This window comes from Salvelinus fontinalis, unplaced genomic scaffold (genome assembly GCF_029448725.1).
Source record: "Salvelinus fontinalis isolate EN_2023a unplaced genomic scaffold, ASM2944872v1 scaffold_0301, whole genome shotgun sequence".
Taxonomy (NCBI): Eukaryota; Metazoa; Chordata; class Actinopteri; order Salmoniformes; family Salmonidae; genus Salvelinus; species Salvelinus fontinalis.
The window spans coordinates 90,172-108,001 of record NW_026600510.1 but is presented as its reverse complement, the minus strand read 5'-3'; the positions used below and the strand labels follow the sequence as shown (position 1 = coordinate 108,001).

General features: G+C 44.5%; 1 pseudogene; it reads right to left on the bottom strand.

The window, feature by feature from the left end:
* Positions 1 to 17,830, bottom strand: part of LOC129845417 (B-cell receptor CD22-like) — a 40,811-nt pseudogene that overhangs the window by 21,117 nt on the left and 1,864 nt on the right.

Sequence of the window (17,830 nt, the reverse complement as noted above, 5' to 3'; positions counted from 1 at the left end):
TAAATAAATCATAAAGGTACGTACCTAATATTTCATCATATACATTAATATTTAATATATTTACACAAATGTACATGGAGCTCAGTATGTTCAGTCTTTTATACAAATATGCCCAAATCGGCTCTAACAACTGGAGTCCTGAGGGGAGGAGAGGTCCACCACTGGAGTCCAGAGGGGCGGAGAGGTCCACCACTGGAGTCCTGAGGGGAGGAGAGGTCCACCACTGGAGTCCTGAGGGGAGGAGAGGTCCACCACTGGAGTACTGAGGGGAGGAGAAGCCTACCACTGGAGTCCAGAGGGGAGGAGAAGCCTACCACTGGAGTCCAGAGGGGAGGAGAAGCCTACCACTGGAGTCCAGAGGGGAGGAGAAGCCTACCACTGGAGTCCAGAGGGGAGGAGAAGCCTACCACTGGAGTCCAGAGGGGAGGAGAAGCCTACCACTGGAGTCCAGAGGGGAGGAGAAGCCTACCACTGGAGTCCAGAGGGGAGGAGAAGCCTACCACTGGAGTCCAGAGGGGAGGAGAGGTCCACCACTGGAGTCCTGAGGGGAGGAGAGGTCCACCACTGGAATTCTGAGGGGAGGAGAGGTCCACCACTGGAATTCTGAGGGGAGGAGAGGTCCACCACTGGAGTCCTGAGGGGAGGAGAGGTCCACCACTGGAGTCCAGAGGGGAGGAGAGGTCCACCACTGGAATTCTGAGGGGAGGAGAGGTCCACCACTGGAGTCCTGAGGGGAGGAGAGGTCCACCACTGGAGTCCTGAGGGGAGGAGAGGTCCACCACTGGAATTCTGAGGGGAGGAGAGGTCCACCACTGGAATTCTGAGGGGAGGAGAGGTCCACCACTGGAGTCCTGAGGGGAGGAGAGGTCCACCACTGGAATTCTGAGGGGAGGAGAGGTCCACCACTGGAATTCTGAGGGGAGGAGAGACAGACAGACAGACAGACAGACAGACAGACATTTAAGATGAGGGAGGATACACATTTCTTATGAGTTTGGCCTTATTGCGATCACAGCATTTTGGATGACTGTCATTCATATTCCATTCAACCAGCTCAATGTAACATGGATATATTTAACTACTACATGTCATGATACTCTAGTGTTCCCTGTAGCCATCATGAGGTTGTTACAACCTAGAATATGAATGGAAGGTTACAACGTAGGTGCACAGGTTGAGAGAAACATTTGAGTTATCAAGGTGACAGACAGTGACACATTCCATACCGCCTTGTACTCTCTGGCCTGCATCTAGTGGATCAAGGGTGTAATCATTAGTCCACCAGTTGCAAACAAGAGTTTCTATTGGATAAATTCAGGTATGTTTATCCCCGTTTCATTTGATTCCATTTATGGAACGTTTTTATTTTTTATTTATTTTTTTATTTCACCTTTATTTAACCAGGTAGGCTAGTTGAGAACAAGTTCTCATTTGCAACTGCGACCTGGCCAAGATAAAGCATAGCAGTGTGAACAGACAACAACACAGAGTTACACATGGAGTAAACAATAAACAAGTCAATAACATGGTAGAAAAAAGAGAATCTATATACAATGTGTGCAAAAGGCATGAGGTAGGCAATAAATCGAATAATTACAATTTAGCAGATTAACACTGGAATGATAAATCATCAGATGATCATGTGCAAGAAGAATTACAGAATTGGCGGAATGAATACACCCCCGATTACACACAAACACAGTTCACTTTCATAGCAGCCACATAGATAGAGAAGGATCACTTTGCCCGTTGTAGAATTCCTTCTCCTATTTTAGGACTCTACTCTTCTCACCTTTTCCCTTTGCTTGTGGACTTCAGTGCACAACACACCAGCTGCCTGTGTTCCTACAAAAGAGGTGACACCCCCCAACACCACCATTTTATCCAAGCCTCCTGTTCTCTTAGGAACACTGTCTCTCTTCCTCTTCTTCAGTCATCATATTCAATATTCTGTTCTTCCTCTTCCTCCTCTTCTTCCCTCTGTCATATCCGGACAGTGCGTGGTGGTCAGGGTTGTCAGGATGGTCAGGATGGTCAGGGTGGTCTGGGTGGTCAGGGTTGTCAGGATGGTCAGGGTGGTCTGGGTGGTCAGGGTTGTCAGGATGGTCAGGGTGGTCAGGGTTGTCAGGATGGGCAGGGTTGTCAGGGTGGTCAGGGATGTCAGGGTGGTCAGGGATGTCAGGGTGGTCAGGATGATCAGGGTGGTCTGGGTGGTCAGGGTTGTCAGGATGGTCAGGATGGTCAGGGTGGTCTGGGTGGTCAGGATGGGCAGGGTTGTCAGGGTGGGCAGGGTGGTCAGGGTGGTCAGAGTGGTCAGGATGGGCAGGGTTGTCAGGGTGGGCAGGGTGGTCAGGGTGGTCAGAGTGGTCTGGGTGGTCAGGGTTGTCAGGGTTGTCAGGATGGTCAGGGTGGGCAGGGTTGTCAGGGTGGTCAGGGTGGTCAGGGTTGTCAGTATGGTCAGGGTGGGCAGGGTTGTCAGTGGTCAGGGTTGTCAGGGTGGTCAGGATGGTCAGGGTGGTCAGAGTGGTCTGGGTGGTCAGGGTTGTCAGGGTTGTCAGGATGGTCAGGGTGGGCAGGGTTGTCAGGGTGGTCAGGGTGGTCAGGGTTGTCAGTATGGTCAGGGTGGGCAGGGTTGTCAGTGGTCAGGGTTGTCAGGGTGGTCAGGATGGTCAGGGTGGTCTGGGTGGTCAGGATGGGCAGGGTTGTCAGGGTGGGCAGTGTGGTCAGGGTGGTCAGGGTTGTCAGGATGGTCAGGGTGGGCAGGGTTGTCAGAGTGGTCAGGATGGTCAGGGTGGTCAGAGTGGTCAGGGTGGTCAGAGTGGTCTGGGTGGTCAGGGTTGTCAGGATGGTCAGGGTGGGCAGGGTTGTCAGGGTGGTCAGGGTGGTCAGAGTGGTCTGGGTGGTCAGGGTTGTCAGGATGGTCAGGGTGGGCAGAGATTTCCAACTTGTTGTGTAATGTTCATGTCCAATGGCCGATGAGCACCGATACGTTTTATCTATAATTTCTCTTCATATGACAAGGTTTGAGAAGGATTTGCCTGTAGATTGCCGACTTGATGCATGATGATGACTGCTTGCCAGCTAAGATTTTGAAAGTATGTTGTTGACATGATCAGTCCAATCAAAGCTACGGTAGATTTAACGTGATTTGACTTCATTTTGTCTGTGGCCTATGAGTTTGAGCCTGCTTGAATGGGCACTTCTGATGTAACTCTATTGCAGCACCCATAGATTTTACAGTGGCTTAGTAATCCCATGAGTGACAGAACACTGAGCCAATCACGGCGCAACTAGAGAACATTACCAACCCCTATGCTCCGTATTTTCCGCTGGTTGCCCCACCACCACAGAAGTCACTGAGCTGAAACACCTGCATTTTGGAGCTGCAAAAAAGAGACCATGTTTGTACGCGACTTTATTAACTCAATGCTTTATTTATTTATTTACATTGTTAGCAAACTGATATGTGACACGTATTAATGCCAAAATAACATGCAACAAAAAGCTAAACAAGTGGGGATCAAAACAGGTGCTCTGTCCCACCTGCCCTGAATGACTTTTCGCCACTGCATGTATCTAGAAATGACGGACAAGTTGATTAACAAATAGCCTACCAAAATGTCGGGAAATTATAATCAGAAACATGTCTAACTCAGGCAAAACATTAATCCTGCACCCCCTGTCAATAAAAATGGTTGTGACTGTAGCCTATAGAACATTTCTATATTTGTGGGTTAGTGTTGGGTGGTGTGGACCTCAGATCTTCACTTTATCACATATAGTGGGGTGGTTGCAGATCGGTTATAAGCGGGTGGGTGGTTGCGGGTTAACATACAGCTGACCAGCGCACCACTAGCGTGTGTGTATGTAACTGGTGAAGAACAGTGCTGGGTGTTGATCGGTTTAATGGTGACATCATGTGTCTAATAGGCAGAAATACAAGAAACAAGAGCTGAGTGGAAAATAGTTATGGATCAATGTATTTTTGTTGCCAACCTTACTTTAATAGGTGACAACTTTACGTTTTTTTCTTTTTACTTTTTAATTACCGTTTATATTTTTAGTTTTTCCATCACAACTTTTTTCCCTCATTCAACTTTTTCACTCCGGACGCTTTATCTGGACATGGTTCGTCAGCACTTTCAACAGCCGAAGCTAAGTAGTAACATTAACATGATGTATTTTAATTGCAGTCGCTGTACTCATAATATACAGGAGAACGATCGCCTTACGGCGAGGATAGCTGTGCTACAAGCCCAGCTTCAGACGCAATCGTTAGGCAAGGGCAATTTCAGTGTAGGAAAGGATGAAACAGCGTCTGTGCCACCAGTAAGTACAGATACTAACGTTAGTATAAATCCCCCCGCACAGTCCCCGCAGCCGGACAACTTTCTCATGGCTTCTGTAAGAAATACCATTGTAATAACACAAGCATATTGCTATTACATTGTTATAACTAACTTCTTTCTTATTAAACAAGGTTCTCTCACATACTCACAAGCAGAAACTGAGACACACACACACCAGAGACAGATGGCTGACACAGAACATTCATAAACACTGATAAGGCAGGGAAGGCCTTGAGCAAGAGTGTTTGGGTCTGCATCACACGAGATAATGAGACACACACACCCAGAGACAGATGGCTGACATAGACCTTTTATAAACACTGACAAAGAAAAGGGTGCTTGGTACGGTATTTCACGAGGTACTGAGACACACACATACCCAAGGACAGAGGGCTGACGTAAATCTTTCATAAACACAGATAAGACAGGAACATCAACGCACACACAAAAACTCCTCTTCAGTCTGAACATTTTTGAAGACAAAGAACTCTACTCAGAGCCAATGGGACAGTGATACTAGCCTGAAGGAGACCTCGCCCAACTCATCAGAACCAACCAGAGGACCAGAACTTCCAGACTCAACCTACTTTCTGTGCTGTATAAAATGACTATGTATTTCTGTTATCTGGGCTCTGTCTGCAGGTTCCTTACGAGTCGAATGAACGAGTCCATGCATGTTTGTATCAGATATCTTTACCTCTGAATAAAACTGCTTTTTATTATACGAATATCCACCCTGTCCAGAGTCTCTACTTCGTCTCAGTTCTCCAGTAAACTTGTGTCATCAACACTTCTGGAGGGAAATGCTGTAGGAATGCTCAACTGGTGTCGCTCATTCAGCCGACAGAAACTTTCAACCGGTTTTCCCCATTAAGTAGCGAGTCGGAGTCTGAGGCCGAGTCTTCTCTTGTCTCTACTCCTCCCGTTACGGGGTCTGAGACGCCGAAGGCTCCCACCATTAGCTCTGACAAATTGAAAACCCTAGTCATTGGCGACTCCATTACCCGCAGTATTAGACTTAAAACGAATCACCCAGCGATCATACACTGTTTATCAAGGGGCAGGGCTACCGACGTTAAGGCTAATCTGAAGATGGTGCTGGCTAAAGCTAAAACTGGCGAGTATAGAGATATTGTTATCCACGTCGGCACCAACGATGTTAGGATGAAACAGTCAGAGGTCACCAAGCGCAACATAGCTTCAGCGTGTAAATCAGCTAGAAAGATGTGTCGGCATCGAGTAATTGTCTCTGGCCCCCTCCCAGTTAGGGGGAGTGATGAGCTCTACAGCAGTCTCACAACTCAATCGCTGGTTGAAAACTGTTTTCTGCCCCTCCCAAAAGATAGAATTTGTAGATAATTGGCCCTCTTTCTGGGACTCACCCACAAACAGGACCAAGCCTGACCTGCTGATGAGTGACGGACTCCATCCTAGCTGGAGGGGTGCTCTCATCTTATCTACCAACATAGACAGGGCTCTAACTCCACAATGAAATAGGGTGCAGGCCAGGCAGCAGGCTGTTAGCCAACCTGCCAGCTTAGTGGAGTCTGCCACTAGCATAGTCAGTGTAGTCAGCTCAGCCATCCCCATTGAGACTGTGTCTGTGCCTCGACCTAGGTTGGGCAAAACTAAACATGGCGGTGTTCGCCTTAGCAATCTCATTAGGATAAAGACCTCCTCCATTCCTGCCATTATTGAAAGAGATCGTGATACTTCACATCTCAAAATAGGGTTACTTAATGTTAGATCCCTCACTTCAAAGGCAGTTATAGTCAATGAACTAATCACTGATCATAATCTTGATGTGATTGGCCTGACTGAAACATGGCTTAAGCCTGATGAATTTACTGTGTTAAATGAGGCCTCACCTCCTGGTTACACTAGTGACCATATCCCCCGTGCATCCCGCAAAGGCGGAGGTGTTGCTAACATTTACGATAGCAAATTTCAATTTACAAAAAAGAAAATGACGTTTTCGTCTTTTGAGCTTCTAGTCATGAAATCTATGCAGCCTACTCAATCACTTTTTATAGCTACTGTTTACAGGCCTCCCGGGCCATATACAGCGTTCCTCACTGAGTTCCCTGAATTCCTATCGGACCTTGTAGTCATAGCAGATCATATTCAAATTTTTGGTGATTTTAATATTCATATGGAAAAGTCCACAGACCCACTCCAAAAGGCTTCGGAGCCATCATCGACTCAGTGGGTTTTGCCCAACATGTCTCTGGACCTACTCACTGCCACAGTCATACTATGGACCTAGTTTTGTCCCATGGAATAAATGTTGTAGATCTTAATGTTTTTCCTCATAATCCTGGACTATCGGACCACCATTTTATTACGTTTGAAATCGCAACAAATAATCTGCTCAGACTCCAACCAAGGAGCATCAAAAGTCGTGCTATAAATTCTCAGACCACACAAAAATTCCTTGATGCCCTTCCAGACTCCTTCTGCCTACCCAAGGACGTCAGAGGACAAAAATCAGTTAACCACCTAACTGAGGAACTCAATTTAACCTTGCGCAATACCCTAGATGCAGTTGCACCCCTAAAAACGAAAAACATTTGTCATAAGAAACTAGCTCCCTGGTATACAGAAAATACCCGAGCTCTGAAGCAAGCTTCCAGAAAATTGGAACGGAAATGGCGCCACACCAAACTGGAAGTCTTCCGACTAGCTTGGAAAGACAGTACCGTGCAGTATCGAAGAGCCCTCACTGCTGCTCGATCATCCTACTTTTCCAACTTAATTGAGGAAAATAAGAACAATCCAAAATGTATTTTTGATACTGTTGCAAAGCTAACTAAAAAGCAGCATTCCCCAAGAGAGGATTGCTTTCACTTCAGCAGTAATAAATTCATGAACTTCTTTGAGGAAAAGATCATGATCATTAGAAAGCAAATTACGGACTCCTCTTTAAATCTGCGTATTCCTCCAGGGCTTAGCTGTCCTGGATCTGCACAGCTCTGCCAGGGCCTGGGATCGGGAGAGACACTTAAGTGTTTTAGTACTATATCTCTTGACACAATGATGAAAATAATCATGGCCTCTAAACCTTCAAGCTGCATACTGGATCCTATTGCTACTAAACTACTGAAAGAGCTGCTTCCTGTGCTTGGCCCTCCTATGTTGAACATAATTAACAGCTCTCTATCCACCGGATGTGTACCAAACTCACTAAAAGTGGCAGTAATAAAGCCTCTCTTGAAAAAGCCAAACCTTGACCCGGAAAATATAAAAAACTATCGGCCTATATCGAATCTTCCATTCCTCTCAAAAAAAAATGAAAAAGCTGTTGCACAGCAACTCACTGCCTTCCTGAAGACAAACAATGTATACGAAATGCTTCAGTCTGGTTTTAGACCCCATCATAGCACTGAGACTGCACTTGTGAAGGTGGTAAATGACCTTTTAACGGCGTCAGACCGAGGCTCTGCATCTGTCCTCGTGCTACTAGACCTTAGTGCTGCCTTTGACACCATCGATCACCACATTCTTTTGGAGAGACTGGAAACCCAAATTGGTCTACACGGACAAGTTCTGGCCTGGTTTAGATCTTATCTGTTGGAAAGATATCAGTTTGTCTCTGTGAATGCTTTGTCCTCTGACAAATCAACTGTACATTTCGGTGTTCCTCAAGGTTCCGTTTTAGGACCACTATTGTTTTCACTATATATTTTACCTCTTGGGGATGTTATTCGAAAACATAATGTTAACTTTCACTGCTATGCGGATGACACACAGCTGTACATTTCAATGAAACATGGTGAAGCCCCAAAATTTCCCTCGCTAGAAGCCTGTGTTTCAGACATAAGGAAGTGGATGGCTGAAAACGTTCTACTTTTAAACTCGGACAAAACAGAGATGCTTGTTCTAGGTCCCAAGAAACAAAGAGATCTTCTGTTAAATCTGACAATTAATCTTGATGGTTGTAAAGTCGTCTCAAATAAAACTGTGAAGGACCTCGGCGTTACTCTTGACCCTGATCTCTCTTTTGACGAACATATCAAGACTGTTTCAAGGACAGCTTTTTTCCATCTACGTAACATTGCAAAAATCAGAAATTTTATGTCCAAAAATGATGCAGAAAAATTAATCCATGCATTTGTTACTTCTAGGCTAGACTACTGCAATGCTCTACTTTCCGGCTACCCGGATAAAGCACTAAATAAACTTCAGTTAGTGCTAAATACGGCTGCTAGAATCCTGACTAGAACCAAGAAATTTGATCATATTACTCCAGTGCTAGCTTCCCTACACTGGCTTCCTGTTAAGGCAAGGGCTGATTTCAAGGTTTTACTGTTGACCTATAAAGCGTTACATAGGCTTGATCCTACCTATCTTTCCGAGTTGGTCCTGCCGTACATACCTACACGTACGCTACGGTCACAAGACGCAGGCCTCCTAATTGTCCCTAGAATTTCTAAGCAAACAGCTGGAGGCAGGGCTTTCTCCTATAGATCTCCATTTTTATGGAATGGTCTGCCTACCCATGTGAGAGACGCAGACTCGGTCTCAACCTTTAAGTCTTTACTGAAGACTTATCTCATCAGTAGGTCATATGATTGAGTGTAGTCTGGCCCAGGAGTGTGAAGGTGAACGGAAAGGCTCTGGAGCAACGAACCGCCCTTGCTGTCTCTGCCTGGCCGGTTCCCCTCCACTGGGATTCTCTACCTCTAACCCTATTACAGGGGCTGAGTCACTGGCTTACTGGTGCTCTTTCATGCCGTCCCTAGGAGGAGTGCGTCACTTGAGTGGGTTGAGTTACTGACGTGATTTTCCTGTCTGGGTTGCCCCCCCCCCCCTTGGTTTGTGCTGTGGTGGAGATCTTTGTGGGCTATACTCGGCCTTGTCTCAGGATTGTAAGTTGGTGGCTGAAGATTTCCCTCTAGTGGTGCGGGGGCTGTGCTTTGGCAAAGTGGGTGGGGTTATATCCTTCCTGTTTGGCCCTGTCTGGGGGTATCATCGGATGGGGCCACAGTGTCTCCTGACCCCTCCTGTCTCAGCCTCCAGTATTTATGCTGCAGTAGTTTGTGTCGGGGGGCTAGGGCCAGTTGGTTATATCTGGAGTACTTCTCCTGTCTTACCCAGTGTCCTGTGTGAATTTAAGTATGCTCTCTCTAATTCTCTCCTTCTCTCTTTCTTTCTCTCTCTCGGAGGACCTGAGCCCTAGGACCATACGTCAGGACTACTGGGCATGATGACTCCTTGCTGTCCCCAGTCCACCTGGCCTTGCTGCTGTTCCAGTTTCAACTGTTCTGCCTGCAGTTATGGAACCCCTACCTGTCCCAGACCTGCTGTTTTCAACTCTTAATTATCGGCTATGAAAAGCCAACTGACATTTATTCCTGATTATTATTTGACCATGCTTGTCATTTATGAACATTTTGAACATCTTGGGTCTCTCTAATTCTGTCCTTCTCTCTTTCTTTCTCTCTCTCAGAGGAACTGAGCCCTAGGACCATACGTCAGGACTACCGGGCATGATGACTCCTTGCTGTCCCCAGTCCACCTGGCCTTGCTGCTGTCCCAGTTTCAACTGTTCTGCCTGTGGTTACGGAACCCCTACCTGTCCCAGACCTGCTGTTTACAACTCTTAATTATCGGCTATGAAAAGCCAACTGACATTTATTCCTGATTATTATTTGACCATGCTTGTCATTTATGAACATTTTGAACATCTTGGCCACGTTCTGTTATAATCTCCACCCGGCACAGCCAGAAGAGGACTGGCCACCCCTCATAGCCTGGTTCCTCTCTAGGTTTCTTCTTAGATTTTGGCCTTTCTAGGGAGTTTTTCCTAGCCACCGTGCTTCTACACCTGCATTGCTTGCTGTTTGGGGTTTTAGGCTGGGTTTCTGTACAGCACTTCGAGATATTATCTGATGTACGAAGGGCTATATAAAATAAACTTGATTGATTGATGGATGGATGTATTAATAGTTCATCAACTATTTAATGTGTTTATTGTCTTAAACTTTGAGCTTATTTACAACATGAAGCTGAATTGATGTTTATCCTGTATTGACACTGAACCACCAATGTATCTAAAATAGGTAATAATAACAATTTTGATGATTAAATAAGTGATCATGACACTGAACAATATGGTATTACATAATATAAAATAATAATTAATATAAAACGTGCAATAATGTTTTCAGCAATACAAAGTATGACACTGAACCACCATGTAAAAACTGTATGTAATGTATTGATAATATTATTATAAAAAAACAAGCAATATCATCACACTGAACAATATGGTATTACATGAAGTAAAAAATAAAATGTGGAATAATGTCTGACAGCAATACAAAGTAAATCATCATTAAACACATCAGGAGAAACTTGACCCAAGAGCTAAATATATTAAAAAGCTTTTATCAATATTATCCAAATGAGTTGCTGAGGAAAGTAGGACTATTGATGTTCTAAAAAAATGTGTATATGGCAAAATCCCAAAGAAAAAGATCAGAAATATAATCTTAAACTATAGATAGTAAACTGACCGGTACGCAATACAAGTAGGCTGTTTATATCATCAAAAATATGGAAAAATATAACCCATCTCAATGTACATCATTATCATTATAAGAAAATAAAATTTACTGAAAAGTTAGAGGTCTGGAAAACCTTCTAGATATAATGGCAAGAGAATAGAGGTTTGAGGCCTGGCTTTAGATTGGAATTGTAGCTCTTCAGTCCAGGATCTGTGGTGGTTCTCTTCAGCACAGGGTCTGTGGTGCTTCTCTTCAGTCCAGGTTCTGTGGTGCTTCTCTTCAGTCCAGGTTCTGTGGTGGTTCTCTTCAGTCCAGGTTCTCTGGTGGTTCTCTTCAGTCCAGGTTCTGTGGTGGTTCTCTTCAGTCCAGGTTCTCTGGTGGTTCTCTTCAGTCCAGGTTCTGTGGTGCTTCTCTTCAGTCCAGGTTCTGTGGTGGTTCTCTTCAGTCCAGGTTCTCTGGTGGTTCTCTTCAGTCCAGGTTCTGTGGTGGTTCTCTTCAGTCCAGGTTCTGTGGTGCTTCTCTTTAGTCCAGGTTCTGAGAGAGAGAGAGAGAGGAAGCAATAAAAAATAGTATGAAAGAGAATGTCATGACACAGTAAATGAATGAAAATGGAGTTATAACTCAGGGTTTCCCAAACTCAGAGCTGTTGACCCCCCTGGTTGCACGTTTTGTTTTTTGCCATAGCACTACACAGCTGATTCATATAATCAAAGCCTGATGAGTTGGTTATTTGAATAAGGGGGGGTCCTGGTGTAACTGATGGGATCACCTGTTTGTCGGATGTGGCATCACCTACTCCTGTGGATCTCCTGTAAAGAGGGACAGAGTGAGTTCTGCTCTCTACTGCCCTCTAGTGGTCGTTGATTCGTTACAAATACAGTTTAGCAGTTAATGGCGTTGGACCAATAAATGAATGAATGAATAAAGTTAATAACAAATCAGAGAGCTAAGGTGAAAGAATGATACAAATACCATTTTCCCAAATATCCATTTCAACTCACCTGAACCACATGAGTCCAGAGAGACAGAGGATGAGAACCAGAACAACTTTGATTCCTACAGCTGCAGTCAGAACTGAGGTTTGTTTCCCTAAAAGATAATATAGAGAATATGAGTACATGTTATTATGAACTGAAAATGAATATACAGCAATACAGGACATTAATGCAATACTTGTATATAGAAGCCTATGTATAGTTATAAACAAAAGTGTAATAAGGAAAACTAGAAGAAGATTACCTTGAAACATCATTTCTTATTAAACATCATTTTGTATTGAAGTTTTGAAGATGTAACTTTACCTGCTACAATGATCATCAGAGCTGTAGAGTTCATAGATCCTCGTCCATTCTGGGCCTAACAGTAATATTCTCCTCTGTCCTCAGAGCTGATGTTAGTGATGCTGTAACTCTGTCCTGATGCTTTTAGTGAGGTTACGTTCTTCTTGTACCAGGTGTATTTGTCCACAGGTGGGTTGGCATCACTGCTGCAGGTCAGAGTCACTGAACTGCCCTCCACTATTTCATCAGAGGGACGGGCTGACACTGAGGTGTTCCTTGGGCCATCTGGTGTAAAAAACAGTGGATTTAAATATGTGTTTACATTTACAGCAAATATCTGTCACTACAATGTTAGTATAGCAAACTAAAGGTTTAAACCCCATGTACTTACATGTGACAGTGAGAGTCTCTTCAGCAGAGGGGAGATCCTCATGGCCTACTACAGCACAGAAGTATATGCCTGTATCCTCACTGCTGACTGAGAATAGGATATAGACAGGAGAGGAGGTGTTGCTGTTTGGTATAGGCTGTCCATTCTTATACCAACTGTAGGCTGTGATGGGGTCCAGTGTACATTTGGTTCTACATGTCAGTGTGACATTCTCTCTCTCTGACACAGATGTAGGATCCATCACCAACACAACATCTAGAGTAAAAGGAAACAAATGATTATTCTCCTCCTATTTATGTCCTCATATGTGAAGTACTACACTTTTTTTCTCTGTTACATACCACTACATGTCTGTATAACTGCCCTTAATAAGGTAATTGCAGTCATTTAATACATTTATTTAGCCAGGATAGTCAACTCTGTAATAATTCCACAGTTTTCCAGGAAGTCCTGTCTTCCATAGAATAAATAAAAACACAAAATGCTCATTAGCATACAAAAGCATAGTTAAAATCACAGCATACACTGAAGCACACACATCATATGCATTAGCATACATACAAAACCACACTCATATTACAGCGATCTACAGTTGAAGTCAGAGGTTTACATACACCTTATCCAAATACATTTAAACTCTGTTTTTCACAATTCCTGACATTTCATCCTAGTAAAAATTCTCTGTCTTAGGTCCGTTTGGATCACCACTTTATTTTAAGAATGTGAAATATCATAATAATAGTAGAGAGAGATATATTTCCGCATTTCTTTCTTTCATCACATTCCCAGTGGGTCAGAAGTTTACATAAGCTCAATTAGTATTTGGTAACATTGCTGTTAAATTGTTTAACTTTTTTCAAACGTTTCGGGTAGCCTTCCAAAAGCTTCCCACAATAAGTTGGGTGAATTTTGGCACATTCCTCCTGAAAGAGCTGGTGTAACTGAATCAGGTTAGTAGGCCTCCTTGCTTTTTCAGTTCTGCCCACATTTTCTATAGGGTTGAGGTCAGGGCTTTGTGATGGCCACTCCAGTATCTTGACTTTGTTGTCCTTTAGCCATTTTGCCACAACTTTGGAAGTATGCTTGGGGTCATTGTCCATTTGGAAGACCCATCTGTGACCAAGTTTCACTTCCTGACTGATGTCTTGACATGTTGCACAATGTAGATGTCCTAACCGACTTGGCAAAACTATAGTTTGTTAACAAGAAATTTGGGAGTGGTTGAAAAACTAATTTTAATGACTCCAACCTAAGTGTATGTAAACTTCTGACTAAAATTGTATGTGTCATGGATGTGAAATGTGTGACAGATTACCTGTGACAGTCAGGGAGACAGGTGAGCCAGCAAACTTTTCTCCAGATGTTATGAATCTGAACCTGTACACAGCAGAGTCACTCAATCTCAGGTCTGTGATTCTCAGGGTACAGTCACTCTTCTTATCCCCAAGGTACTCTATATGACCCTCATACCCTGGCACTGAGCTCAGATCTTCAGGATCCTTACCAGACTCCCATTTAGTAAACCAGAAAGCTTGTTTGATCTCATGATAACTGGGATATGTGTAAGAGCAGGATATGTCCACTGTTGACCCCTTCAAGGCACAGATACTCTGATGGGTGTAAGTCACACTCCAACACTTCTGACCTGAAATACAAAAAGACAATATAACACCTTTATAAATCTTTCATTACAATATCTACCAGTATACATTGATGTTGTTTATAAAGTAAATAAAAAATAATAATAAACAGTTTACAGTAGTGAAAACCATCATTATTAAATAATGATCATTATTCATTGATTAATTGAGATAAGTCTCACAACCTGAAGAAAATTGCATTTATATAAAAAAGTCCAGACTCACACACTGCAGGAGAGTGGAGACCCTCATGTCCTTTTACAGCACAGGAGTAACTGTCTGCATCACTAAAGTAATCTGAGTACAGGCTGGAAGTGCCCTCCTTTACTATGGTACCGTTCTTGTACCAGATGTAGGTGGGATTGTCAGTCAGAGTACAGGTGGTGATACAGGTCAGTGTCTTGTCCTGATGTCCACCAGTCACCTTCACCTGAAGACCTGGAGAATAAACAATATCACTGTAAATCTCTTTATCACTGGCGTATCACTCTAATACAAAGATGGAAGAAATCCTATGTTATACAGACATAAATACAAACCAAGACATTAATCATGAAATAATTGGAATTCAACAGTTTAACTATATTGAAATATTGAAATCCGAGCAAGGGTAACATTCCAGAGAGACATCAGAGATTGTAACGTTCTCTGCTTCACGGAAACATGGCTCACTCAAGAGACGCTAACGGAGTCGGTGCAGACAGCTAGTTTCTTCACGCATCGCGCCGACAGAAACATACATCTTTCTGGTAAGAAGAGGGGCGAGGGTGTATGCCTTATGATTAACGAGACGTGGTGTGATCATAACAACATACAGGAACTCAAGTCATTCTGTTCACCTGATCTAGAATTCCTCACAATCAAATGTCGACCGCATTATCTACCAAGGGAATTCTCTTCGATTATAATCACAGCCGTATATATTCCCCCCCAAGCAGACACATCGATGGCCCTGAACGAACTTTATCTGACTCTTTGTAAACTGGAAACCACACACCCTGAGGCTGCATTCATTGTAGCTGGGGATTTTAACAAGGCTAATCTGAAAACAAAACTCCCTAAATTCTATCAGCATATCGATTGTGCTACCAGGGCTGGTAAAACCTTGGATCATTGTTATACTAACATCCGCGACGCATATAAGGCCCTCCCCCGCCCTCCTTTCGGAAAAGCTGACCACGACTCCATTTCTTGCTTCCAGCCTACAAACAGAAACTAAAACAACAAGCTCCCTCGCTCAGGTCTGTTCAACGCTGGTCCGACTAATCTGATTCCACGCTTCAAGACTGCTTCGATCACGCGGATTGGAATATGTTCCACATTGCGTCCAACAACAATATTGACGAATATGCTGATTTGGTGAGCGAGTTTCTTAGAAAGTGCATTGACGATGTCGTACCCACAGCAACGATTAAAACATTCCCAAACCAGAAACCGTGGATTGACGGCAGCATTCGCTGAAACTGAAAGCGCGAACCACTGCTTTTAACCAGGGCAAGGTGACCGGAAACATGACCGAATACAAACAGTGTAGCTATTCTCTCCGCAAGGCAATCAAACAAGCTAAGTCCCAGTATAGAGACAAAATAGAGTCGCAATTCAACAGCTCAGACACAAGAGGTATGTGGCAGGGTCTACAGTCAATCACGGATTACAAAAAGAAAACCAGCCCCGTCGCGGACCAGGATGTCTTGCTCCCAGACAGGCTAAATAACTTTTTTGCTCGCATTGAGGACAATACAGTGCCACTGACAGGGCCAGCTACCGAAACCTGCGGGCTCTCCTTCACTGCAGCTGAGGTGAGTAAAACATTTAAACGTGTTAACCCTCGCAAGGCTGCAGGCCCAGACGGCATTCCCAGCCGCGTCCTCAGAGCATGCGCAGACCAGCTGGCTGGTGTGTTTATGGACATATTCAATCAATCCTTATCCCAGTCTGCTGTTCCCACATGCTTCAAGAGGGCCACCATTGTTCCTGTTCCCAAGAAAGCTAAGGTAACTGAGCTAAACGACTACCGCCCCGTAGCACTCACTTCCGTCATCATGAAGTGCTTTGAGAGACTAGTCAAGGACCATATCACCTCCACCCTACCGGACACCCTAGACCCACTCCAATTTGCTTACCGACCCAATAGGTCCACAGACGACGCAATCGCAACCACACTGCACACTGCCCTAACCCATCTGGACAAGAGGAATACCTATGTGCGAATGCTGTTCATCGACTACAGCTCAGCATTTAACACCATAGTACCCTCCAAACTCGTCATCAAGCTCGAGACCCTGGGTCTCGACCCCGCCCTGTGCAACTGGGTCCTGGACTTCCTGACGGGCCGCCCCCAGGTGGTGAGGGTAGGTAACAACATCTCCACCCCGCTGATCCTCAACACTGGGGCCCCACAAGGGTGCGTTCTGAGCCCTCTCCTGTACTCCCTGTTCACCCACGACTGCGTGGCCATGCACGCCTCCAACTCAATCATCAAGTTTGCGGATGACACTACAGTGGTAGGCTTAATTACCAACAACGACGAGACGGCCTACAGGGAGGGGTGTCAGGAAAATAACCTCACACTCAACGTCAACAAAACAAAGGAGATGATTGTGGACTTCAGGAAACAGCAGAGGGAGCACCCCCCTATCCACATCGACGGGACAGTAGTGGAGAAGGTCGAAAGTTTTAAGTTCCTCGGTGTACACATCACGGACAAACTGAATTGGTCCACCCACACAGACAGCGTTGTGAAGAAGGCGCAGCAGCGCCTCTTCAACCTCAGGAGGCTGAAGAAATTCGGCTTGTCACCAAAAGCACTCACAAACTTCTACAGATGCACAATCGAGAGCATCCTGTCGGGCTGTATCACCGCCTGGTACGGCAACTGCTCCGCCCACAACCGTAAGGCTCTCCAGAGGGTAGTGAGGTCTGCACAACGCATCACCGGGGGCAAACTACCTGCCCTCCAGGACACCTACACCACCCGATGTCACAGGAAGGCCATAAAGATCATCAATCAATCAATCAATCAATTTTATTTTATATAGCCCTTCGTACATCAGATAATATCTCGAAGTGCTGTACAGAAACCCAGCCTAAAACCCCAAACAGCTAGAATGCAGGTGTAGAAGCACGGTGGCTAGGAAAAACTCCCTAGAAAGGCCAAAACCTAGGAAGAAACCTAGAGAGGAACCAGGCTATGAGGGGTGGCCAGTCCTCTTCTGGCTGTGCCGGGTGGAGATTATAACAGAACTATGCCAAGATGTTCAAAAATTTTCATAAGTGACAAGCATGGTCAAATAATAATCATGAATAATTTTCAGTTGGCTTTTCATAGCTGATCATCATCAAGGACAACAAACACCCAAGCCACTGCCTGTTCACCCCGCTATCATCCAGAAGGCGAGGTCAGTACAGGTGCATCAAAGCAGGGACCGAGAGACTGAAAAACAGCTTCTATCTCAAGGCCATCAGACTGTTAAACAGCCACCACTAACATTTAGCGGCCCCTGCCAACATACTGACTCAACTCCAGCCACTTTAATAATGGGAATTGATGGAAATTATGTAAAAATGTACCACTAGCCACTTTAAACAATGCCACTTAATATAATGTTTACATACCCTACATTACTCATCTCATATGTATATGTATATACTGTACTCTATA